The 26,152-nt window shown below is 47.1% G+C and overlaps 1 protein-coding gene across 1 annotated transcript in view; it reads left to right on the top strand.

Annotated features, from left to right (window-relative positions):
- Window positions 1–26,152, top strand: part of LOC116317379 (zinc fingers and homeoboxes protein 2-like) — a 129,920-nt gene that overhangs the window by 21,685 nt on the left and 82,083 nt on the right. Inside the window, exon 2 of the mRNA XM_039605567.1 lies at window positions 16,997–17,153. The gene's annotated coding sequence lies outside the window, so the exon portion shown is untranslated. The remainder of the gene's footprint in view (window positions 1–16,996; window positions 17,154–26,152) is intronic.

Below are 26,152 nucleotides of genomic sequence, written 5' to 3' on the forward strand. Positions count from 1 at the left end.
ATTTGTTTGATTTTTATAAAGTTGTGATGTCTCAGCTGCATTAATGAGTAAAGCTCAGGCCTGCGGAGCAGCCTGTGATTGTAATCTGAGTATTTCCTCTGGACCTCGCAGAGCTGAAACGCATTCTCATCGTCCTTTAATAGTTTTGCCAAGGTTGATTTTGGTCGTCTGTTCTTCCCTGCATTGATTTCTGCTCGGCTGCCTCCTCCTGAGGTTTGCAGACATGCATGTTCGTGCTAACGGCGCTCCCCCGCTCCGCTCCTCCTCCCGAGTTTCCCACAGTTCCCTGCTTCACCTATTGAACCCTGCCACCAGCCCAGGAATGGAGCAGGGGGAACGGCAGGAATGTGGCTCCCACTTTGAGCCAAAAACACAAGACAAGGAGGGCAGAGCTCGAACGCCCCGCCTCTTGGGAGCCCCAGATGCCTTTCCATTGGCTCTCCACTGTAGGCTGACCACCTATCCTCGGTCCTCATTGGCTGCTTTTCCATCCTCACTCCCTGCTGCTCTCCAGCCTATCAGAGCGCACTCATGCTGTTACACTGTGTGTGTGTGTGTGTGTGTGTGTGTGTGTGTGTGTGTGTGTGCCATGACTGTGATCCTTACCGACAGCACCGTCTTGAGTGTTGCCTGATTTTTAACATCATTGTGTGATAATTATCCTGTAGCTCAGGACATTGTTCTGTATTAGCTCCGGTTAGCGTCTGTGCAGCCATATTAAAGCTGTCACACACTCACTCACACACTCACACATTACACACACGCTGTAATAAACAAAGAAATATTAAAGCATAGGAGGCAGGAAGTGAGGTTACTGTGAGGCTTGTGCAGCGCTGTGTGCAGCGCGACATCGAAACCAGGCCGAACGTACGGCTATAGGCCAAGTTTTCACACTGCTATTATTAGACTGCACTTCATCCTACAGGGGAGGATGATAAAGATAAGTCGGGTCAGTCGGCTGTGTCATCTGGGACCTCGGCTGATTTTCCTTTTTTTAATGTCACAATGCAGAGACTCAGAGGTTTGCAACAGGAGAAGAAGCAGCAAGGAAGCAACATGAGAGGAGGTCAGAGGTCAGCAGTTTCCTCTTGGCAGAGCTGTTTGCAAAGGCAGGAGAGCCTTCCCTGATTTAAGTTGATGCTATACATGAAAACATACACTATAGCAGTTAAAGAGCTTCTGTTAATGATTAGAAAGATTATATCGGCCTATCAGACGCGTCGGTCGGAGGCTCTGGTTCTGTAATGAAAATGGTTCCCAAATGAAACTGCTCACAGCAAGTTTGTGGATTTATTTTGGGTCGCAGCACCATGATTTCTAGAGAGAGAGAGAGAGAGAGATTGCTGCTGAGGTTTTCAAACACGCTTTTGGTGCTTCGAGCACCTCACCATCAAGGTGAGTGCCATTTAGTTCCATTATATTCAAAAGAGAGTAGCCCATGTCTCTAAATCTGTAACTCGCACCATAACAGCCTCGGTGGGTAAGATGACAGACCCGAGGGACAAGTGCAGGTTTGATGATGTGGTTAACAGAAGCAGCTTTTTAATGGTAAACAGGACCTGCTCTGCTTTTTCTTATATATACCGAGGATGTGGGAGAAGTTTCATGTTTTTATCTCCTTCTGTATAATCTGTGAGTCTCTGAGCTTCTGTACCGATTAATCATTAAAATGTAAGATTCCAATTCAATTCAGTTTCATTTTTGTCGCACCAAATCACAACAACAGCCCCCTTACACCGTTTTATATTAAAAGATAAAGACCCTCCAATAATACAGAAAAAACCCAACAATCAAACAAACACGTATGAGCACTTGGCGACAGTAGGAAGGAAAATCTCCTTTTTAACAGGAAGAAACCTTTGACAGAGCCAGGCTCAGGGAGGGGCGGGGCCATCTGCCATAATCGCATACTCAACCCAGCTGCAGCTCACCACACCAGGTTAAAAAAATCTGAAGGGGCACAACCTGCAAAAACTGTAGCTAGGAGCTAACGTGCTAACATGGTGTCGACAACCGTCGCACGTCTCTGCTCACAAAGCACCGCATGGCGCATTTAAAATGGTCCTAATGTCTGTTAGCCAGCAGCTCAGACTTCAGATTGTTCAAAACACTGTCTCAGTTTTTTTCTACTTGTGGATCCCCTCTCTGTGATGTCATAGAGAGGGGATATCCCTAATATGGTCATCTCAGTCAAGAAAACCCACCCACTTGAAGGATTGTTGTTCAAATGTTGTGTTTTTTAGGCATCAACGAGTCAGAGAGATGTTTTCCTAAAGGGGGAGGAGCTAAAGCGACTGAGACTGACCAAGGCTCCCTTTAAGATGAAGACCTTTGACTCGTGCAAAGCTTCTCTAGTCCAAGAGTTGGAGCAGAATGAGTCCCATTAGTTTTTCTAACTTGCACTTTTATCGGCTCATTTCTGTCCACCAGTGAAAAAAACATCATTTTTGTCTTCATTATTGTGGCTGCAGTCACAGTTTGAAGGACAGATGTCTGAAGTTGATGTAAACACCTGCAACATTAGTTTTGCAGGTTTCCAGCTAGCTGCCTTCATTTAAAGTGCTTGAAGCGGTCATGAACAAGCTGTGGTGGTACTGTGGGAACTTTCTTTCTTATAAACAGGAGAACCATCTGTACCGAAGGCGCTCACGCTTTTGGAGCCGACTCCTCCACAGCCGAGCCAGCAGCTTTCAGCCATGTGTGTCGCTGCTGTCGTAAAGTAAACACGCTGCACTAATGTTAATGTCATGTTATACCACATCCATACGTTAGCAGGAACCTGACGGTGTCAGTATGGGGGCGCGCCCGTGTTTGCATCACTACAAAGTAGGAAAAATGTCAAATTTGTGCATTTTAAGCGGCATAAAAATGTACAGGAAGCCCAAAATGGGACATTTTTGGGGGGGCAGGGAAAACATCTGCAAAAACTCTGAGCACATCTGGAGGCCAAATATATGAAGAAAACCTCCACAGATATTCAGCCAACTATCAAGTGAAGCCAGCAAAGTCTTGCATTTTAAGTCAAACCTTAAAAACAAACAGGGGACTTTAGGGGGGGGGGGAACATCTGCAAGCCTGATTTTAATTAGGGAGGTACAGATCACCGTTTTTTTGGATGTTACTGCATTATTAACAAACGCTGTGATAGATGGAGCGCCTCACGGTTCAATCTGCTCTTTCTGCCTTTAAACCAAAAACAACGAGTGGAGCTGAATAACAAAGACGGCGCAGATTTCATTACTGATCTGGACGGCGGTGAAATCCCCCTCGAGTTATTGGTGAGGGGAAAGCAGAAATCTCGTGTTGCTGAGGACTCAATATGTCAGGATGACCGGTGCTCGACCGAGCTAATAACAGGACGGGACAAAGAGGCGACGCGCTGAATAAAGACCGAATAGGAAAAAAAGAGGCTTCCCCACCTGCTGAGAAAGTAATAAAAACAGACACAACAGCTGTGACTGATGTGGAAACGCACACACACACAGTAAAAACATCTAATAAGGTCTCATTGATTATATTATGTCTGTGCAAGTGTGCAAAAGGCTTACCAGCACACGCACACAACGTGCGGTATTAAAGTGTGCGGGCGGCTGCAGGAATCCTGCTTTAATTGTGCAGCAACAATAAAAAGTTGAGCCGACCCGTCATTCACGTCTCCAGAATAACGGCTGAAAAAGGAGCGAGGTGTAATGTGTAATAACAGCAGCTTCAAATGTCAGCTTTAGCGCCGGCCTGTAAATCACTCCAGTGTAAACTGAGCTGACTTTTAAAGCCTGTATTTGTTTATCTTTGGGCAAACTGCCAAATCGGCCAATTCGGCACGCTGAATTAGCTGTTAGCATTTCCTCTTTGCTGCATTCCCATAAATGTACAGACGGCTATCGGCGTATCGCCTTTTTATTATGGGGGGAAAAATGTGGCTGCAGTTAGAAAAGGCATTCTTTTGTGTGTGATTTCTGAGTGGAGAGGTCACGTGTGCGCCTCCGTATCCCCGTGAAGCCAGGAGTGGCCATCCGAAGTCTGAAGATGTTCCTCCTGACAGCTCAGCCATCATTTATTACAGTTTATGGCTGCTGGAGTCTAATCCTTAAAGCCTGATTGGAGGATTTCACTGATGTCTCGTTGCTCTCACAATCACTCGCTGGGGAACTTTTGGTGCCCTCTCTGAGACTTTCAGCAGTGTTTCTTTATTGAAACAAGGTTTGTTTGGTTGATTAGTTGGTTTGAGCTCACAGCAGATCACAGAGAGGTTTGTCGAACATGCAACACAGACTCATTGTCCTACTGTACGCGGTGTGATCTTGTTTGGTCACTTTCCAGCAGCCCGCGCTCCACCAGGAAGAATTATGAAAATTCATCAGAACCTGAGATATCATCTTTCACATTCCATATGATCTTCCTTGTAAAAACCTGATGTCTGCTTTCCACAGAGCTGTGGTTTGGTTTGGTATTTGGTGTGCTCTGCAGCTCGTGGATAATAGCCTGCAGCGCAGATGAGCAGCAACAGGGGGGATAAATAAGTAAGCGCACTCCTTTTTAACTCTACACCCCCAGATTATTTCACTTTTCAAACAAGCGATTCACTAAAACGAGTGCAACAGTACTCGGCACACTCTGACGTGTAAATCAAAATGTTGCTTTAACAGGTTCATCCCCCAAAAAATGATTGAAATGTGGCCCACATCCGGCCAGGATAGACGGTGTGGACTCTGGATGTCACGTCACAGCCACAAGTCCACCTTTCATGGCCAGATGTCAGGTGTGCAGTGACAGTGGGGCCACATCTGGCCCACCCAACACTGGCTACACCACAGGGCAAGCCTGGCCATGACTTTTTAGTCACATCTGGCAAGGAAAATATTTGCCAGCGCAGCAAAGGAGAACTTTGTTACTAGCAGCCTGTCACATAAACACATCACATGTTCCTGTTTCTTTAGATAAATATCGAAACAATACCAAAAGTAACAGTTTGATAGCACAGGAGCATTTTTGCACCAACAAGGTGATTCCCGAAGAGCTGTTAGCTGAAGAATTGGCATAAATTGATGAAACTGGAGACGTGGAGGATAAAAGAAGTAGTGTCAGGCCTCAAAACTATCTACAGAAGATGAACAGTCCTTAAGAAACAGGAATAAATCCAGCAAAGAGCTGAGAGATGCACCTGGAGCTGAAGCATCATCAAAGATGTCTCCGTGGAAGGACGGAAGGCAAACAGGAAGAAAAGGCTGAGATATGAAAGTTACACAAGACTGAAAATCAGAGTAACAGGTCTGATTGAGTGATGGGACCAAATTATGGTCAGCATGCACGAGGTTGTCAGGGGGAGGAGTCTGCAGCCATGTGTGTACGTCATGGATGGGCCTCCGCAGAGCCTCAGCATCCTGACAGAGAACAGAACAAAAGGCAGAAACATCCAAAGAGGAGCTTCAGGAAGTCTGGAGAACTGTTCCTGAAGATCCTCACAGAGCTGCTCACATCAATATTCACGTCAAAGTTAGAAGTACACAAACTGTTTTTGTCTCTATTGTTTCTGATGTTTGAATAAATCACAGCAGCCATTTCTAATTTTCCACCAAACATCAAAAATAAGGGGTGACTCAGGACTTTTGCACAGTGCTGATGCAGGGTTGGGCTGTTTATGGTTTAATGCAGGTTTGACGTAAGCATTTATTCTGCGATGATGGAGGTCAGCCTGCCCTGCATGCCCCCGTCAGTGGTGGGTATGCAGGGTAGAGGTCACGAATGTGAGCGGCTGAATGAGTTTCCTCCGGAGGATGGCTCGGCTCAAAGATGGATGAGGAGTTCAGATATCTGGCGGATGTTCGGAGAAGCTTTCCCACCACACAGGAAGCCTCCCGGGTGCTTCCCTTTGTAGGTTTTCTGGGCACGCCCAACTGGGAAGAGACCCTGGGGTAGACCCAGAGCCCACTGGTGAGATTATGTATCTCATCTGTCCTGGGAATGCCTGGAGATCTCCTCCCCAGGAGGAGCTGGGAAGTGTTTCTAGGGAGAAAGGATGTTTGGAATACCCTGCTTAGCCTGCTGCTAGTGTGACTGGATAAGTGGAAGATGATGGATGGAAATGCGTTGTAATTTTATGGTGATGCTTCTTGGGCTGAAACAGAAAAAGTATCTTTTTGGGAAACGGCAAACATGAAAAACAAGAAGAAAAAACGCTCTGTCAACATGATGGATGCACGAATGCAGAATGTGCAGCAGGAAATTTGTTAGCTCTTTAACACAGCCTGTGTGTGCCTAACGCAGACACGAACCCCGATCTTTAAAAGCACATCACATAAATTGAATCCACGTATCAGGCTTTTGTGTTTGGCAGCGGTTCTTTGGGTTCGACTTTAAACAGAAATCTTTGCATTTTACTTCTGACTAAATCTGTGTTAGTCGAGTAACCCAAAGGCTGCTGGGGATTTTCCTTTTCTCCGGGCTAAAACCTCCGAGGAGGCCCCCAAAAACACACAAACAAACTGTACATCGGCCTCACAGTGGGAGCTTGATCTAAATACTCGTGGGCTCAGGACAAACTGTTCCACAGGTCGCCGCCACAGATTCCAGCACGCCGGCCGTTCTTTGAGTGATTAACGCGGCTGTGGCAAGGTTCAAGCTCCAGCTCAGGTTTGCTAATGAGCGAACAAACAGCCTCTAATAGGGCTGCGAATGCATAAACACGCTAATGCGGCTGGTTGAAGTCCGACTGGTGCAACGCGGTGGTGCTGCCCAAGCCTGTTACTAACCAATTATAGGACCAGCATGGCAGAGCTGAGGATTGGGTGAGGAGGCGGACGGGAGGGGGAGGTGGGAGAGGAAGAGGAGAGGCTCATCACCATCACTGCACATGCTCAGTGTGGCTGTGGCGAAGGGGGTGTGGTGCTACCAAAGTGTGTGTGTGTGTGTATGTACATGCGGGGGGGGGGTGAAGCAGGGAGTGGGTGGGTGTTTGACTCCATTCCTCCTCCTCCGTCCTCGGGGGATCACACGTTGTTTGTACTGTATTTTTGCACCACATGACTTGCAGATTTTTTCTTTTTGAAGATTTTTTTTCCTCTCCCCCCCTTCCACCCCCTCTCCCGTCCCTCCCTCCTCCCCTCACTGAGCGAGCGGCGTTCTTGCCAGGCAGGAAAGGCAAAACAGCTGTGCCGGTGCCGAGCAGTTCCCCATTAACCGAGGAATTATGCAAGCAGGAAATTCAAATAAGATGCAGATGAGTGGAGGAGCCAGGCTCCAGCCGAATACCTCTCCCCCTCACCAGAAAAAACCTGACGAAAGCCTCCAGACTGCAGACTAACCCGACCCCGCAGTCTGGTTCCAAGTCCGGCGACTTGTCACCATTTTAACAGTTTGTTTCCCCACATCCGAGCGGCTCGCACTACTACAATAAATGACATTAATGAACGCGCTGCCTCTTGGCGCTGGAAGGAGGCAAAAGAGTGTGGCTGTTTAAATACAGAATGTGTAATGTTTTCACACCATTTAATAATCAACACATTAATCTTGAGACATTAATTAGCTAAAACACACAAAAACCATGAGCAGCGAGACTGTCAGGCGCTCTTTTTTTTTTTTTTACACCACGATCCATCTGGATGAATCCGCCGGATTACCGGCGAGGCGGAGGGGGGGAAAGAAAAGGAGGGAAGAAAGGGAGGTGTCACTTTTACACGAAGGTTAATATGGAGACACAGCAGCGAAAGTGAAATGAAGGGGGTGTGTTCGCACGCACCAATAGGAGGCGAGGAGCGCGTGACGTATCGGCTTTCACTGCAAGAGTGTACACGCTCGCTGCTCGCCCGGGGAGGGTGCACAGATTAATGTGAATGTTAAAGGCCTTTAAAGAGCGCTTAAAGGAAATTAATGATGCTGCTGCTTTCCTGCACACGGCCTTTAAAGGGTGAGACGTGCACGCTGCTGCAGCAGAGATGCTTTTCCCTGATTGTTGTTTAACATGAACACGTGATCATTTCTGTTACTCTGATGAATCCAGCGTTTGGATGCAGTACAGATAATATACGACGGAGATGTGGAGTAGTCACGATGGCTGTCACGAGCTGAGCTGGCTGCTTCCCATGAAGCTAATAAGATACACTCATTATTGTTCAGTTTGTCCAAAAAACAAAAACCCCGAGCGTGCTGAGAGGAGAGTCCGTCTGTTAGGCGAAGCTCCGATCCAGGAGATGCGGTTTTAGTCCTGGTCCTGGAACTCTGGACCAGCTCTGGATCCTCTCGGGATCAGCTGGGGTGTGTGGGAGTTTCCTGCATGTGTTTTGTGGATTCTGGGATGTCTGTGGGCATCGACCCTGGATGTTTGGTCCCAGCGATCGGGGCAGTAAGGAAGACTCGTGGGCGTTGGCTCTGCCGCCGCTGACTCTGACCCAGATTGTGTGTTTACACCTCTGCATTAGTCATTATTAACCTCTGGCTCTCTTCCACAGTGTGTCTTTGTCTTATCATCCTCCCCTCACCCACCCGTCACGGCAGGTGACCGCCCCTCCCTGAGCCTGGAGGTGTCTTCCTGTTAAAAGGGCATTTTTTCTTCCCATTGTCACCAAGTGCTTGCTCACAGCAGGTCGTTTCATTGTTGGGTTTTCTCCTGCAGGGTCTTTACCTATATAAATAAAATTGAATTAAATTGATGTGAAGCTGAGGGTGGAGGGCTCAGTGTTCTCAGGATCTCGGCTCTTCACAGATGTTTGTCATTTGGCTTCATCCAGCGATGATCTCCAGCTGGGATGAGAGTTAGCACCTCTGAGTCCAGGGACGAGGTTCTCGAGGGTGGAGTGGGAGTTCCCCGGTCGCTGTGCGGGGTTGTTGTAAACTTCTTGGATGCTCTTTTAGTAAAATCCACAATGAGCCACATTTTTAAAAATCAGTTAATTCTGTTAAAAAGGCACCAACTCCAAACAAGTGACAGGTGTAGAAATCTAACCCCTTCCAGCTGTTGTGACGGGCGAGGTGGTTTAGCTGGACGCACCAAAGCGGGCTGTAACATGCTTATTTGTGACACTCGGGAGTGTTTGGGGTCAGTGGCTTTTGGAGCCACATGGTGGCTCGAATACTCCTGTTTGACCTGAAAGATGGACCAAACCTGAGCTCCTTGTGTATTAATGTGCGGAAACAAAGCATGTGCATATTAAAGTTGGGTTCTGGAGAGCAACAGGGGACTGGATTAATGCCAGGTTAAAAAACACTGGCTGCTTTGGGATATTTCCATCAGTGTCCATAAACAAAGCTAATGAATAGAAGTTGAGGACATATTTGCTTCAATAGGATCATTCTGTCCGGCCTAAACTACGTAAAAAAAAAACTCCTGGAGAGCAGAGCAGCTGTGAAAGCTCTGCCTACTTTTCTCCACACTCAAAGTCTGCGAAAAGCACATCAGCAAGCTTTATCTAATGATCTGATGTCAGAACTGGAGCCACGTAATCAAATCAAGACATACCAGAATCTCAAGACACACTTGGCAGCTGTACGACATCACACAGCAGAATATGAAGACTGCATAAAGGGTAAGACCGCTGATGAATGGACATCACTCGGGGGGCGGGGGTGCATTTTGCTCTATGGGCTGCTTTTAAACTAATTACAAAAAATTGTTTGTCGTTATAAAAGACGCGGCTTTGAGAACCAGTGACGGGCCCGCATCGCTCAGATCTCTTTAGGCATGTTAAACAAACCTGAACCGAGTCTGCTCTGCGGCGTTTGCAGTCGGCGGATTCCTCCGACGAGCTTCCCGGTGTTTGACAGATATGAAGATAAAAGACAGATAGTCTTTGGAGGCGTGTTTCAGGAAGGAGTGCAGCGAACAAATGAAGTCCTGTTTGAATCTGCGTCTGTGTTCACAAACGCTCCGATTTCACTGAGAAACTTTGAGCTTGCTGTCTGTCAGCAGGTCTCGTGTCGCCGTCGTTGTGTGGAAATCCCCACAGTGTCACTAATATGCTGTCATTAAGCCAAAAACAAACACAGCTCTTCTTCACTTCTTTAAAATTTCAGATTTTTGCCACACTTGATGTTTTTAGCTGAGTAAAGTAAAACAAAAGGTAAAGTCAGAGAGCTGTATATTAGAGTTAATTCCCTCTAAAAGCAAACTGGAGTTTTGAAGGGTGTTTGCTGGCACGATGAAGCGGCAGTCAGACTGGTGAAGCAGATTTCAAGGTGAAGCGAACACCTGTCAGAGCCACTCGACGTTTCACCGCCGTGAAAAGAAGGCCGCGTATTAAACATCCTCCTTGGATTCCTGAACCTGCTGAGAGTTATTCTGTGCTTCCTGAAACCCTGCTCTGCAAACCGAGGATCGAGTTTAAGCAGCCAAACTGGCAGCAAGCTGCAGTTCCTCTAATGGCCACTTGGTGCTGTTTTACAGCAGGGATTGATGCTGGGGCCTTGGCTTCCTGTTCCTGTTGCCCGTAACCTCCAAGTCATCAGGCCATGGTTGATGAGCCAATGAGTTCCCAGTTTGGGTCTCTACCAACTCCTGAGGAAAAATATCCGGGTCTTGAGCTGCGAGACGTTCCACTTTCTGCACCGGCGGCTCTCCGACTGTGTGCTCGCTGCTCGGTGCCGGGCAGGTGCTGAACACCAGGATCACGAGAGCCGGCTGGATGGAAGCAGCTGCTGAGACTGAAGCAGGCCGGACAGCAGTGATGTCACTGATGTTCAGTCATTTATTTTTTGGCCACTTCACATCATGTGCTTATGCAGTCATGGCTGCAAACAGGTATAAAAGGCACTCATCAGATAAATGCAGTTTAAGCTTGTGGATGTGCTGTTCTCTCTGCAGCCACAGGGAAGGGGCGGTTACTGGATGCAACTCCTGGTCTCCGAGCATGTGAGCAGCTCCTGTCAGTCTGCGGCCTGCTGCGGTCTCTGTTCCACCCCTGAATGAGCTGCAGAACCAGAGCTGGACTTTAAAGAGGCTCAGCACAGCTGCTCATGTGGAGAAAACTTTCTGTAGCTCACTGGCTTTAATCACACCTGTGTTAATACTAGGGCTGGGCTATATCATACCGTTCACGGTAATACCGGCAACGATAGGAAAATGAAATATGGCGATAGAATATGGGTAAAACGCGCATGCGCAGTGCCTTTGTTTACATATGCACATGGCGGTGATGCAGAATGAGAAGAGCGAAAGTGGATCGTTGAATGAAACGGATGAACCAGAACTGGTTTGTAAAAATGCTGCAACCTCAGTGGTGTGGAACTGGTTTAGCTTTCGTCCGTCAGATACACAACAAAGCACTATTTTTGGTAGCGCATGCTAGCGGGCCGTCGTTATTACCGTGTTGTTTGGAAAATACGGCACACTTAAAATCAATGCTTTGATTTTTCTGAAAATCGACAGTGCTCCTTATAATCCCGTGTGCCTTATGTATGAATTCTGGTTGTGTTTACTGACCTCGAAACGATTTTATGTACACGGCGCTCGAAAATCTGTCAAATGTTTTAGTACGACTTTGCTAAGCTACGAAGCCGCACACTTGATGGATTGTCGGAGCATTACAACTATCGTAGGCAGGAGCATAGTGGAGTGATACGTACTGTGCTTCAACATAACATTACCATATTGTGTGTGTATAACCTCTTTTTAAGTTTTGTGGATATTATACATGGTTATGCTGAGGATATGTCGGCCAGTTTCCACTGGAAATGCCTTTTGGTTAAACTGTCAGCGAGGAATTTGCACTGTTACATTTTTATATAACTTTAATGCACATAAAAAACAGCTGCTTGTTTAAGTGAAAATACATTGATGGTGTTTTTGCACTAATAAAGTTGTGGAGTTGTAAAGTATTTTGTCTAGTGTCAATTATATCATCAGTTATATCGTTATCGCAAATTTTCAAATGTATATCGTGATAAATATTTTTGGTCATATCGCCCTGCTCTAGTTAATACTTCCAAAGACAAAATGTCTTTGCTTGAAGGATGTTTGGTTCCCAGAGTGGTCCACAGCTCGGTGGGTCAGAGTTTGCACCACAAAAACATTTGGCAGCAGTTAAACAAATCATTCATAGTTTATTCTAGAGGATGTTTAATGTTAACACCAGTTAAATGTTGTTATGGTGCCACCCACCACATGCTGGCGCTGCAGCACCCCCTGTCTGTCTGTGATGGGTTACCATGCAGATGCTAACTTGCTAAAGTCAGCTACACTTGGTAATCCAGCCTCCGTCCTTTGTGCTGGATGGATCTGGCTGTGCGGTCGACCTCGGCATGTTGCTAAATGAGTGCAGACAAAGTTGTGATGAATTCAAACATTACTTTTGTGCATGCACTGATGGCGTGCTCGCCACACACACCTGGACCTCCCTCTCGCTGCAGCCGGCTGATCCTTCTTGCACTGCAGAAATTACTTTGATTCAGTTTTAATAAAACAAATAACAAGTGGAGCTGTGGCGCTGAAAAGAACCTCGTGTGAAACAAATCAGAGGACATTGTTTCACAGGAAGCAGCCCTGCACCTTCAGATCTGTTCTGCTGTTACTGTAAACAGGAATCTGCGCTCTAATTGACCCGATTGATTAAATTCAGGTTAGGACACAAACAGCGACAGGCAGACAGACAGACAGACGCCCCCTCAGTACCGCCACTTCAGGAGAAAGCCCACAAAGCTAATTAATTGGGGCCGACCGGCTCATTTGCATGTTTTGTAAGCACTAATTAAGATATGCAAAATATCCAGATGAACGCTGCAGCCTAAATATATTTTAGGCGACTCGGTGGCGCAGAGGTACGGACGGCAAAACAGACAGAGGCCGCGTCCTGCGGCGGGGCATTAATCCGAGAGTCGCTGCGCCACAGCAGCAGGAAGTGCAGCGTGTAGGGGAATTCATCCCGGTGACTCGACACATTTATATTAACAGAGAGCAGGGATGGACGAACGTGTCATGGAAGCTGCTGCAGTGCACACGGGCAGGTGTAGAGCGTTCATAGGTGTGCACGAATCGGAGTCTCAGAAACTGAGTTTGAGACCAAAGAGTCTGAGGAGGCTCAGGTCCAACAAGCTCAAGCTCATTGGTCCAGATGACCTGGGCGACGGTTTATTTAGACACCAGGAGACCTGGAACACTGCATGCAGTACAGCAGTGTGCATTATTAGTATACACGTTATTCAGACAGCACAGCCGGCCTTCTCAAGGTCTTTCAAAGATTTTCTTTGGACATTGGCTGCTTTTTCCCTCCGGTCCTTGTACGTGTTCACCTTCACTTAGCTCTGCCATTTGAGTCATTCAGCCATGAAAAGGATGAACCTGTGTTGTGTCTGCTCAGAAAAATTGTATCTTTAGGCACTTTGTTACCAGCAGACTGTCACAGAAACACATCATTTGTTCTCATTTCTTTAGTTCAATCTGTGACAAATACCAAAGATAATACAGTTTGACATAAAATAGTGTTTTTGCACCAACAGGCTGATTCCTGAAGAGCTGTTAGCTGAAATTTTGGCATATCTCACCGTGTCCTTAAAAGTTTAAAGAAATTGGAGGACAAAAGCAGTGTCTGAAGAAGGTTGGCTGTCAAGAAGCCATTCTTAGGGAAGGGAAACAGAAAGAAAAAGCTGAGGGATGAAAATTACACAAGAACCGGACGGATATTTGGAGGAAACATTACTGATGGAGCGATCGGTGTCAGTCATCTGGGAAACACGGTGGAGGCTCGGTCAGGATTTGAGGCTGAATTTCAGTCAGTGGTGTCGGAACTCTTTTAAAAATGTCTGGAATTATTAACACAGAGATAAGTACCATCAGATCAGAACCTTCTGGAAGGCATCCGACTGACAGCAGCTTCCTTTTTCCTGGAAAGCGTGGAGAACTGTTCCCGAAGATGATTTCAGGAAATGATAAGGAAGCTTGTGCAAGAGAGCTCAGGCCGTGCTGCAGAGCAACACGCCGCACGTTCGCTCTGTTTTGCTTCTATTTCCATATATGTATGCACACGTTACACAAACAGCCCATTCATTTGTACAGGAGAGCACAAATAAACACAGTAACAGTGGAGACGATCACACACACACACACACTGGGTCCCAGAGCAGAGCTGGTTCGTATCAGGTTGGTGATGGATGGAGGATGAGGTCAGTCCTGAGGGGGATCCAGACTCTGTGGAAAAGACCTGTTGTTGTCTCTCGCTGTCTCTGAGTGTGTGTGTGTCTCCCTGCTGTGCTGCAGTCCTCTGATGATCTCATCCACTCACTCGCAGAGCTTTAGCAACCTACACACAGGCGCTCATCGCGGGGAAAACGCTGCCGGTGATTCCCTCTTAGAGGAGCTTCATAATGTTTAGATGTTAATCTGTGACCAGGATGGCTGTGAGTAAATAATGATTATATAAAACATGAGTCAGACTTTGTGCTGCACAGAAAGCAGGAACAAAAGTTTCTAAAGGTCAAAACTCCTGAAACGAATAACGTTTAAAATCAGGTACGCTTCACGGCGTGCAGGTGACCTGAGCGCTCGTCCTCTCTGCTCCTCGTTTCACCGCGAGTGCAGAGCGAAGAGGCGGCTGCCGTAAACGCCGTCGAGCCAAAGTCTCCTTTTGCTGATCTAAACGCGAGGCGTGATGCAGAGTTGGGGCCAAAGTTTCCGATGGGCCTAACCTCTGCTAACCTCTGCTCTGTGCTCGTGGTGTTTGTGTCCTGGAGCGTTTATACACTTATCCAATTTTCTGCCAAATACTGAGCTTGCTGTGCAGCTGAGGCTGCGCTCCAGTGCTGCGAGTGAAACTGCAGTATTTCATCTGTTACTTTGCACGAGCAGCAGGCGCCGGGCTCAGCGTCACAGCGCGGGGGGTGGAGCTCAAAGTACTCCTCCTCCACTCCTCCACACTGGAAGGATTCGGCTGAGGTGATTCTGGGATCTGACTAGGACGCCTCCTGGGTGATGGCGGTCAGCCACGTCCTGCGGGGAGGAGACCCCGACATGCCAGAGGAGATCATAACTGTCACCTGACTCGGGAATGCCTCTGTGTCCCGCCAGAAAAGCTCAAGGCCCGAGCATCTCGACCCTGCATAAGTGTCAGAAAAGAGATGTATGGAGGCGCTCGTTGCTCCGCCCTCTCGTCCAACATGGCAGCGGATAAAATGCTACAATAAAGGCTTCACAAACCTGCAGGCGCCATCACAGCGGCTGGCGCTCTGGCTGATTCTGAGGTCTTTACAGCAGCTCTTTCACACTGTGAACCCTGCAAAACAAACTTGTTTTCTATATGAGTAAGGCTTTTTTTAGTGCATCGATCCACGCAGCAGAAAAACTGCTGAGTGCAGCCTGTAGTGAAGGCTGGCTGCTCTTTAGCTGCTGTGCGTCCTCTAAACTCAGACTTTGCCTTCAGGCTGAAGATGAGGATTCAGTGCGGTTAATGCAAACCTGAGCACAGCACTAAAATAATGCAAATACACACACACACACACACACACACACACACACACACACACACACACACACACACACACACACACACACACACACACAGAAACAACCTGCAAACCTTGATGAAGTGCGTTTACGTGGCCGTGTGCAGGCGGGTTTGATGATTGGCTCTGATGACAGAAACATGTTTTTGTTTTTCACCTCCTTTATGTCTCCTCTTCCTGTTCCTTGTCACTGGCACCGTGCTCGTGCGTGGATGCTAACGGCCTTAAGTGTGGAGTTCAGTAATCACGCACAGCCTGGCACAGCTGATTGGCTCTACTGTCCAAGTCCGTCATTTGTGTTGCATTAAGCTCAGGAGAACCTCTGCCTGACAGGAAGTCTGGCACCACTTCCTCGTTGCACTGCCGGGCGTCTCATTTGATCTCATTTGACCGAGCGCTGCCGTAAAGCTGAGCCGGGGTTAACTGTTTCTGCCACCTGCCCGCCGTGGCGACGCTGCGGCCTCGTTAAAGTAAACGAGCTGCGAGTTTTCCTGGCGAGCAATCGTCTGCAGAGTGCGGCACAGCTGCGACAGCATGTGGCAAAGGTAGATCACCTGTGGCCTCAGTCACAGCTGCTTCTATGTATTTGAGATGTTTAATGGAGGGAGAGACGCCCCCTAGTGGCTAAACATGCAAACACAGATATCCTGTGTATCCTGTTTGATCATTTGAGCCGTCGCCATCTGGATGTTTTTAAACTGAACATAATGAGCGAGGAAAGAGAAACTAACTAGCTCCGCCCCAAAGTGCCCCCATATTCCTTCTGATTGGACTGATTCTGGAACAAATCCAGCTGAACAAAAAACAGATTTTATCTTTAAATTGAGCGACTTGGTGCGTTTGTTAAACAGATTTTGTTGCTTAAATGTGTTTTGCAGCCCAGAAAACTTCACATAGAAATCTCCTGCACTTATAAAGTAATGAGGGTTCGAAATTACTGTAAAAAATAATAAAATAATGCCCCGCCCCCTGCACCCAGAGGGCCTGAAACTCAGAGTTTTGCATTACTTCATTAGATGTGCCAGAGGGGGAACTAGCTTTAGGGCTCAAACAGTTTTTCACACCAGGCTGTAAACATGTTTGTTCCAACATGAGTGACTGGTGGAGCCTCCGGTGGCCGTTAGAGGAACTGCAGCTTTGTGTTGGCTTCATTTCTCTCAATTCAGGTTGCTGCTCGGTGTCTCCTCTGATTCTTATTTTTTCATTTATTTTTTCTGTGCTCGTCTCTCTCCGTCTCGCTCTCAGTCTGTTGCTTCCTCCCTTCTCGATTTTGGCACGTTACCACGGTAACCCACTGCCTCCTTTATTGGGCCAAGTTGTGGTGCAGTTTTTAAGGCCCGTGCTGGGTTCAAACCACACAAACACAGTCGCACAACACTCAGGAACACCTGCTATCACACTCACAATCATCAACACCTCAACATGATCTATTTGCATCTGCCATCCACACACACACACACACACACACACACACACACACACACACACACACACACACACACACACACACACACACTCGATGTGATCCATCTTTAGTTTTCTCTCACACTTGGCTGACGTCTCTCTCCTCTTTCAGACCCCGCGGGAGATTACCCAGAGTGCTGCTGGCCTGAGCTCCCAGAAGATAAAGAGGAAGAGGAGAGAGAGGAGAACGGACAGTTTGGAGGAGGAGGTGGAGCCTCAGGAAGAGCCCCTCCCCCTCCAGTGAAGCCCCTCCCTTTAGAGGAAGTGCAGTGAGTACCAGCTTTTTATGTCACCCTCCCACTACTGCTCACTACCAGAGCTCATATCCCAGAATGCATTTCATACCCTGAGACCACAGTGTACCGTTACCGCTGCCTGCTGCCCATTTTTTCATATCGGTCGGTCATCATCTTTCCATCCTCTGTTTCTTGCACAGATCTTGTGCCCACATTTGTTGCTGCTTTCTCTTTTTCTGATGGTAAATGTGCTTTCCTTGTGTTCTGTCACGTATGCATGTTACCCTGCTGGATGCTCATACCCGCCTGTTAATTCTGCTGTAACTAGAGCATACGCAGTGTTTCTGAGGAGCACACTGATCTGACTGAAAGATTCGCTCTCCAGTTTTTGTGAGGTTAGCTTTGAAGATGCGTCGCAGCGTTCACCAAAAAGCATCTGATGTTAGCGTCTTTGTGCTCATAGCTACCAACAAAAGTGACAGTGATGACAGTAGTGTGAGCTCCACCTTGTGGTTCAGATTGGCATTGCATAAGAGTACAACCCTAGCTTGTTTCAAGTTCGGTTGACGTCTTGGAAACTTTGTATTTATTCTTATATTTAAAAGTAAATTGGGCTCTAACACGGTGTGAAATTCACAGGTGTGTGCACCTGGTGAAGGTGTGTCTGCTGTTTCGTTTGGGTTGCACTTTAGTCATCGTGCAGCTCTGCACACTCGCGCGGTTGTAATTATTCACACTGGTTTGTGGTGTGATTCAAAGCCGGTTGTGTAACCTGCATGGATCACTGCATACGTTTATTAATTAAACGGGGCGGCCTCAAATGTAAATTTCATTGGTTAGTTTATAACCTGCAGGGTATGTGTGTGTGTGTGTGTGTGTGTGTGTGTGTGTGTGTGTGTTTACATATCTTTGTGGGGACCAATAGTCCTTATGGGGACAAACTCCTCGTCCCCATAAGTTTGAAGGGATTTTTCAGACTCAAAATGTGGTTTTAGTGTCAGGGTTAGGCATTCATTTTTCATGGTTAGGTTTAGGGAAAGCATTATGTCAATTAGATGTCCCCGCAAAGATATAAAGACAGATATAAAGAGAGTGTGTGTGTGTGTGTGTGTGTGTGTGTGAGTGAAAGTTTTCCTTTTCTGAGTGAGGTTAGCCAAATGTTGTGGGGCTGTGGTGCCGAGCCGTGTGAAGTGTTGAAATCTCGTGTTGCTTTTTTTTCTTTTTGCCAGTTTCCGTCAAGTCAAGTTTGATTTTAATCTGAAGTTTAAAAACAGCATTAAATTTAACGGCAGCTTTTGACGGAGGTCTCCGGGGATGCGATCATATCGTCGTATCGTTTAAAAGCACGTTCTGCATCCAGAAGAAGCTCAGGTTTCATCTAAAGCAGCTGTGCTGAGAGCAGAGACGGAAACATCAGGCTTTGTGCCTTTGTTAGCTGCGTCAGCAGCCTGAGACCACTGCTGTCACTAACTCTGTATAAAAGCAATAAATTAAACTAAACTAAAGAAATCAGAAGCTTTTTGGACCGAGTGCAGAATGATGGTCCGGTCTTTATGTTTTTGAGCTCCTCACAGAGGCAGAAACATACGTGAGCTATCAATCAATCAGAATATTTTATTAATCCCAGAGGAAATTATGTTGTCACACTTCCTCTGAGACTGTGCGAGCAGTAACCAACTAAAGTAAATGAAATGATACAGAATATTACAGCATTATAAACTATAAGAAAATAAATATGTCAGTAAATCACACAGTTTGTGTAGTTGAGGCTGAGGAGCCCTCCTTATCACACTGATAGTGAACGTGTTGTGTCCTGTGTCGAGGATGTGCAGAGGTTTAAGGTAAAGTTTGACCCACAGATGAAGCTCGTGTTTTATTCTCCTGTGGAAAATCGTTTTGGTCCTTTTAACAGAAATCAGTCGTAGATCATTTCTCACTTTTTATTCGACTCGGTCGACTTCAGCATGCTGCCTGTTGGTTTCCATGCTCGTCCTCTAGTTTTGGTTAAATGTGCACATACTTATTTGCAGGAGTTACCTGCAGGGCCTTTGAACTGCGGCGTCCTGGGAGACGTGTTATTGCTCCCAAATGGGCTGAAGTTGCATAAGCAGCTGCTTCTTTGTGAACAGCTCAGATTAATTCCAGCTTTTCAAATGTAACTGTTCACTGATGTTCTCTGTTTTCTATTAACAGTAAGCTGAACATCTTTTAGGTCTCGGACTAAACCGTCGCCTATAAAAAGTTAATGTCTAAAGTCTAAAGTCCTCGTTGTCAGGAGCTGGCTGTGACGTGCTGCTCGGCTCTCTGTGGGAAACTGTTGATTTTTAATAAAATGTGTCGCAGCCTGAAACATCACAAATTAACCACCAATCCTGCGGTCGCATTGATTCACTGAGCACTCTGCATTTGTTTTTATGTTACCTGGGACAACAGCGAACTCTGAGATTAAAGTTTATTAAAACCCTTTTAAGTCCATCTTAAAAGGTTTACGTAACTATTTTTAAAGCCAGGTAGAAATGCAACCACATAAACTAGCGTAATAGGTTCTTTTGCATATGAAACTGGAAGAGTTGTGCTTGCATAACACGCATTCAGCTCATCCCGGGTCGCGGTTTCCTTCCACAAATGGCTTTTCGCAAAAGGTGATTGCAACATCTAAAACATTATAATCCAGAAACACACTTTGTCAATCTGATCAGCTGTTCAATGCACTTCCTACGTTGGAATAAACGTCAGCGTGTATTGCATGTCTGCGTTACATCACTTTTCGTGAGAAATGTAGTTTTTCAGGGTTTTTCAAAGGTTTACTGTTGTCCTGTTTGACTTTATGCTTTTCTGTACAGTTTCTGAGATGCTTAGAACTCAAACTGCACTGTTGGAAATATTTTTATTTTAATGCACATGCTGGTTTTTTTGGGGGGGGGGGGGATTTGCACATTTCCATTGTAATATTTATTTCATTATTTTGTTTTTCCTGCAGTTTATAGAAATGGGTGTGTCTCAAAAATGAAACTATGAAGACACTCGATAAGTTTGCTGTGGTTGGAAACTGTTTTGTGCAACTTTTTTGCATTTACAGTTTTGAGGGTAAACCTCTGAAATCTCTGTAACTAGAAATATGTGTAAAAAAAAAACCACATCTATCAGGTTAAAACTGATTTCCAATTTTTGTAGTTTGTTGCACTTTTTGTTATTTTGCTTTTTGCTATTTACTATGGACTTAATGCATATATGTTATTAAAATTTGTGATATAATAGTTGTATTGATGTATAGAAACTTGAAATGCTCCCATAAATGACACCACAGCAGGTGAAAATACAAAGATAAGCTCTGGCAGACTTGGATCTGTGGTGGCTTTAAAGGGTTAATGTGCTCGGTCCCTGTTAGATTTAATTACAAGGACGTTTCTGCATTTCACTCTTTTCTTATTTTGTATTTTTTACATTTCATTTATGGCGTTTCCAGTCCTCCATACAGGAAGATTCAAACAGCAGAAGTAATCATATTTCAGAGACGACGAAAAGGTGAAAGTCAAGTTTGCTTTACTGGGGGAAAAAAAAAACAACCTCAGTGAGAGAAACAGCTCGTCGTCCTCGGTGTTCGCCCCATTTTTAAAGTTCCTTTACAGAAATCGTCTCCTGGTGTCACCTCTCGCTCATCGGGAAGAGAAATCAAACCCAGCCTCACATCGCTGGGCTCTGATTGTCCCTCCGGTGTCCTTCAGTCCTTCAGAAAGTGAAAGAGGAGGGCGATAAGCACATTTTGGCAGAATTCAAGGCCTCGAGAGGCATTTACTCGTCCTCGCTGCAGCCTGTGCAGGTCTGACTGCGTGCCGGGAGATTTCACTGTAAAACGTGTTTATTCTTCTTCTCCTGCATCACTTACTAATCAATTCCCCGCTTTCTTATTCTGCTCATGTATAATTTACAGGCTTTAATTTGCTGTGTTGATTTAAAAGCAGTGTGTGGAAATCACTGTGTAAAGGCAGCCGATAATGCGGAGTGTATAAAAGGAAGAGGTGAAGAGAGGAGATGGAGGGGGCGAGTAATGGACAAGGACTGGAGAGCACCTCCTGGAGAGCGCGGAGATTTTTTTGGATGAGAAGGCCGAGACACCTTTTTGAACTGAAAGAGAAAAAGTCAGAGGGGCACTTTGAAAAGATGTGACATTTAATTTCCCAAATTCAAAACAGAGGTCCTGTTTTCTGTAGGATCGCCTCTCCGGAGTCTAAAAGTGAGGAGGAGAGGGTTTGAGGGGGAAGAGGGAAGAAATGATATTTGAGAGCAGAAAGAACAAAATGAGGAGGAAGGAGATTCGATACGTGCGGACGAGAGAAAAGAGCAGCGGGACGGCGGGATGAGCGAGGAGACGCCGTAAATACAGTCGGGATGGGCGAAGGGAACGACGGGCTGGTTTTTCAATCAGCTCCGTGTGTGTGTGTGTGTGCGTGCTGGAGTGGTTCCTCCTCAGCTGGAACCAGTACTCTCGGTTCAGCAGGTTCATGCTGTAACAGTTTAAACATGGCGGCGTCCGCTGCCTCCGGTTCCCCTCGCCGCTCTCATTTTAACCTTCTTTGTAGTCCGAGCTGCTGCAGGGACCCACCGCTGCGTCACACGGTGGTGTAATTTGGACCGGCACGTATTTGGGAACGTTTTCAAAAAGCTCAAGGCTCTGCTTAGAGTTCAGGGCACCACATCTGGAGCTGTCATGGAGGACCGCCGGGGTCTACGGGGCAGTTCTCAGAGGCGTCGCTGGGGTACAGGATAAGTCGTGATGTGTGCAAGGGGCGTGGCTGTGGAAACCTGCGTCCAAATCTGGCACGGGTTCAGGCTCAGGAGCGAGCAGGATGATGGGAAAGTTCCTGGAGGCAGTCCCCGCCTCCAGGAACTCCACGTGGCACAAATCAGATATCTACAACAATCCCGACGGCACCTGAAAGCAAAGAGCAGCTCTGCACAACAAACCACCGTTTGGCCTCATGCAGCCGGCTGCATCGCCGTGGCAACTCATGCTGTAGCCCTAACCTGAGATTAGTTCTCTAAAGGCGCGGCCACCGACCCCGGGGCCTCTGAGCACGGGCAGCAGGGTCTGACGAGCATCAGTAACTGGTTTGTCTTCTTATGCTAACGATAACGATGACCCCGTTTGAATTGTGTGTTGATAATTAATCTTCGCCGTCAGCCCGTTAACGCGATGACAGGATGAAACCATCATCTGCACATGTAAATGTTCATTTAATGGAGGAACGGCGTCTGTCAGTCTGTGCTGTCCTAATGATCCAGCTGTGAACAGTCGCTGTCTTCACACAGAAACGCTGCCGTCTCGCCGTGGACCTGTTCCTGTTTCTTATTGGTCGATCGATAAACTATCGACCGGGTAACCGGCTTCGTTACTTGGGCCGCTGTTTTGACCCGACGTGAGCGGTCACCAGGACATGAATCACGTTTTCAGTTCCGTGACGTCGCTCTGTGACGAGCGGTCGAACCTTCAGATGCTGCCGGTGGCTCGGTAACCGTGTCCATGTGTCACATGATCAACAAGCTCAAACCGTTTTAAAAAATGCAGATGTGCCAGTAAATCCCCGCTTTGAGTCCCAGTACCTGAGTCATAATGCCTGCTATCAGGATATCTGATCTATTTGTACTTTTACAGATTGTCATCCTCACACTTGGGATAAAAACTCTGAGCAGCTCATCTGTGGCTGGTTACACATCCGTCCTTTGTCCTCACATACAGTCTCCTTCCATTATTAACTCCATGTTTTTGTTTCAGCTCACTGTAAGTTTAAATGATCGCTGATGAAAATCATCAGATCTGCCAACTGAACATCCAGTGGACTCGTCACGCTAAGTTATTTAGACACACTGTTATATTATTTATATACACCTCCCAGCATGCACTGCAGCAACCTTCCAATTTCCCAGAAATCTGCTTTTTTTTAATTCTCACATGAAAAAGGTTAAACAGTGGAAACAGTTTTGTGTCTCCGAGCAGAATTAAAACCATGCGACGGTGTCGCCTGCGCCTCGCTTGCCTCCTGCCCGTTTCTGAAAGGACCGAAGTCACTGGCGTCATGAATTGTGACGAAGTGCAGAAAAGGCTGTCAGGAGGGACAATAAATATTTAAATAAAGACATAAATGGAGCGCTTTCAGTGGGAACGGCACACAGGTTTGAGTTACAGCGCATGTAGGGTTATGTTATTCTAACCTAAAAATCCAAGCTGCTTAAAGTCAAAGCATCCCCGCGAGCCTGGCCGCACGCAGCTGTGATCCAGTCACTCTGAAACGCGCACGTGTGGCGGGAAGCTGCGCTGAGCGCTCTGTAGTCCAAGTGGACTTGGTTCTCTGCAGAAGCCTCGAGACGACAGATCTGAAAGCTCTGCAGGAGGCTGCGTGGTCCTGGAGTCCATCTGTAGTCCGAGTTCTTCTGACCAATCACGAACTGGTGCACAGAGCGATGGCGTTTGTTCATACTCAGTTTCAAATCCCCCTGCCATCACCTGAGAACAATGAAGCTGTTTACAAGCTTTTTGGGCGTGGCCGCGTAGGCACCGTCCCCTCACGGCAGCGAGGGTTTGAGTCTGACCGCTGGGTTCCTAAAATATGGCTTGGACCAAACCCGAACTCTGACCCTGCTGAAGTCAGACCCGTGCAGATCAGTGCAAGGTGATTCGCTCTGTGGTGACATCACACATCGCCTGATGCTGTAAGGAGGAAGCGAACTGGTGCCGTCAAACCAGTTCGCTTCAGGCCTGGTGCAGAGGTCAGGGTCGCCTGTCGATCACGGCGACCTCGCTGTAGGCCTCTGTAAGCAGCAGCTTACTGTGGGCACCGACTCGCTGCCGGAGCCTCCAGGGGTCATCGGGGGAACTGCGTGGTTTGGTACGTCTGCCTTGGCTTCGTTTAGGGTCACCTGGTGGTGCCTGAACATCACCGCCGTGCTCCAAGCAGCACCGTCGGTGACGTTCGCCGGACTCGCAGCAGTCCCAGAGCCTGAGGTTTGACATGAAACCCGCAGCCCGAGCGCTCTCTGCAGCAGCAGCTCCGTTTAAAATATTCAGACTTTTCCAACATATGCATCTCTGAAGCCCTCAGCAACTTTCACCATTTCCATATGCATAAGATATTTCTGCTCCAGCACCAAATCACAGTCACCAGTCTGAGGAGCTGCTAGTGCAGAAAACCTGACCAACTGAAGCCAGAATTTCACCAGCGCTTGGCTGCTGTCCAGTCAGGCTTTTTTCAGCGCTTTGCTGGGCCGCAGCCAGCCTGCGGGCCGCTGCCAGCCCCACCGGGTGCTCGGGAAGGTTTGTTTTCACGGCCCCTTCTGCTTTGTTGAATGGGCTGTGTGAAGCTCGGGGGGTGGAGCACCGTGCTAACACTGGCAGGGTGACGGGTGCAGTTTGCGCACGGGTCATCCCGGCTAAAAATATTTGCATCCAAGGTGGCGTGAAGCAGCTCGAATGAAAGCATCTACCAAACGGCACGGCGCTGGGGTTGCAGAGGCGGCTCTGCACCTGATAATCCGGCGGGGGCTTCTCCTCGTCTTACTGGCGCCGAGACTTTGCTCGCTCGTTTTCGTGACCCTCCGGCGCTGAAACCTCATTAAAAAAGCCACTGTATAATTTCATAATGAAGGGCCTTTATCACCACTGAGACGTACGTATGGCTGCGCGGTTATTGCTCGGCGCTGTTCTGATGCCGATCGTCGGCGAGATCATTAGTCTTAATTATGCGAAGGATCAAAATATTTAACAGCACATCACATCATCAGTTCGGCGGCGTCTAAATGTTTGAACGTTCCTGGTATGTCTGTTTATTAATTGTGGAAAACAAAGGCTGCATGATTAATGCGATGCCCTAATGTTGTGTCACTCTCTGATCATACTGTTGTTCATAAAATCGCCATCTGTTACCTCCAAATGCTGCACGCCAGTATGCATGGCGGCGGCGGCGGCGTTTGCTGCAGAGAGGGGGGAGCGTGAGGAGCGGTGCAGGTAGAGCGCGAGGGCTGATGGGAACTCCACAACCGCTGCTGGAGGTATCGACTACGTGGGAGAGAGTGACTCACCCTAAAAAGTCCACACACACCTGTGGAGGAGGTGTGTGTGGGCAGCCAGTGTGGCCGGGCAGATTGCTGCTCGCCTCTCTCACCGAGCCGCCGCCATCGCCAAAACGCTCCGTTTATTCGCTCTCCTATATGTTTGTTTTTGTGCGTTTCTCCACCAACACACCTGCGCCGGAGCGGCTCGTAGCAGAGACGTTTCACTCGCCGATGATTCACTTGTTAAGCTCGGCGCTCGTGCGATTTCTGCTCTTCCTCTGAGGTCTCGGTGCTACATTGGGAACTTTTAGGTTGTTTTTCCTCTCTCGCTCGTCTCCCTCCCTCTGCTGTGAAATGTTTTGTGGTTGTGGGTGTTCAGAGTTGAGAAATGTGTCATCTGAAATCAGATCCAACCCCTCCCCCCTCCTCTGTTCTTTTTCTTCTGCAGATTGTTTTCTGCATCCTGGATTTCTGCAAGTGTGCATGAAGAAAAAGTTCAACTGAATGTTTTTAATGACCGAACACATCAATTTGTTCGTGCTTGTCATACCTACACTCATTCCTTTATTGGTGACAGATATTCTAAAATTCTTAAAGGGTTTCGATCATGTTCATGAGCTTCAGCAGCTCTAGGTTGCTGCCATGTGATTGGACAGTTAGATATTTGTGGTAATGGGCGGTTGAACAGGTGTACCTAATAAATTGTCTGTATAAATGTCGGGCCCGGAGCGTCTTAGATCCATCCTGCAGCTGTGAAACACCCCATCGTTGGTCTCACAGTGCGTGTTCATAAACAACACCTTTGACCTTAAAGGTTAAGCTTTGGGTTTTTTGTGTATTTATTGTAGTTTTGTGTCTTTAATGTATAATTTCATAAAACTTTAACCAGCCAGAGGCGGGACTGGAAACTACTGGTTACTGAAAGAGTGGAGTAACGCAGAAACACAGAAACATTAACTTTAGTTCAAAGTTTACGGTTAGCAGGA

The sequence above is a fragment of the Oreochromis aureus genome, linkage group 22 (genome assembly GCF_013358895.1).
Source record: "Oreochromis aureus strain Israel breed Guangdong linkage group 22, ZZ_aureus, whole genome shotgun sequence".
Classification (NCBI taxonomy): domain Eukaryota; kingdom Metazoa; phylum Chordata; class Actinopteri; order Cichliformes; family Cichlidae; genus Oreochromis; species Oreochromis aureus.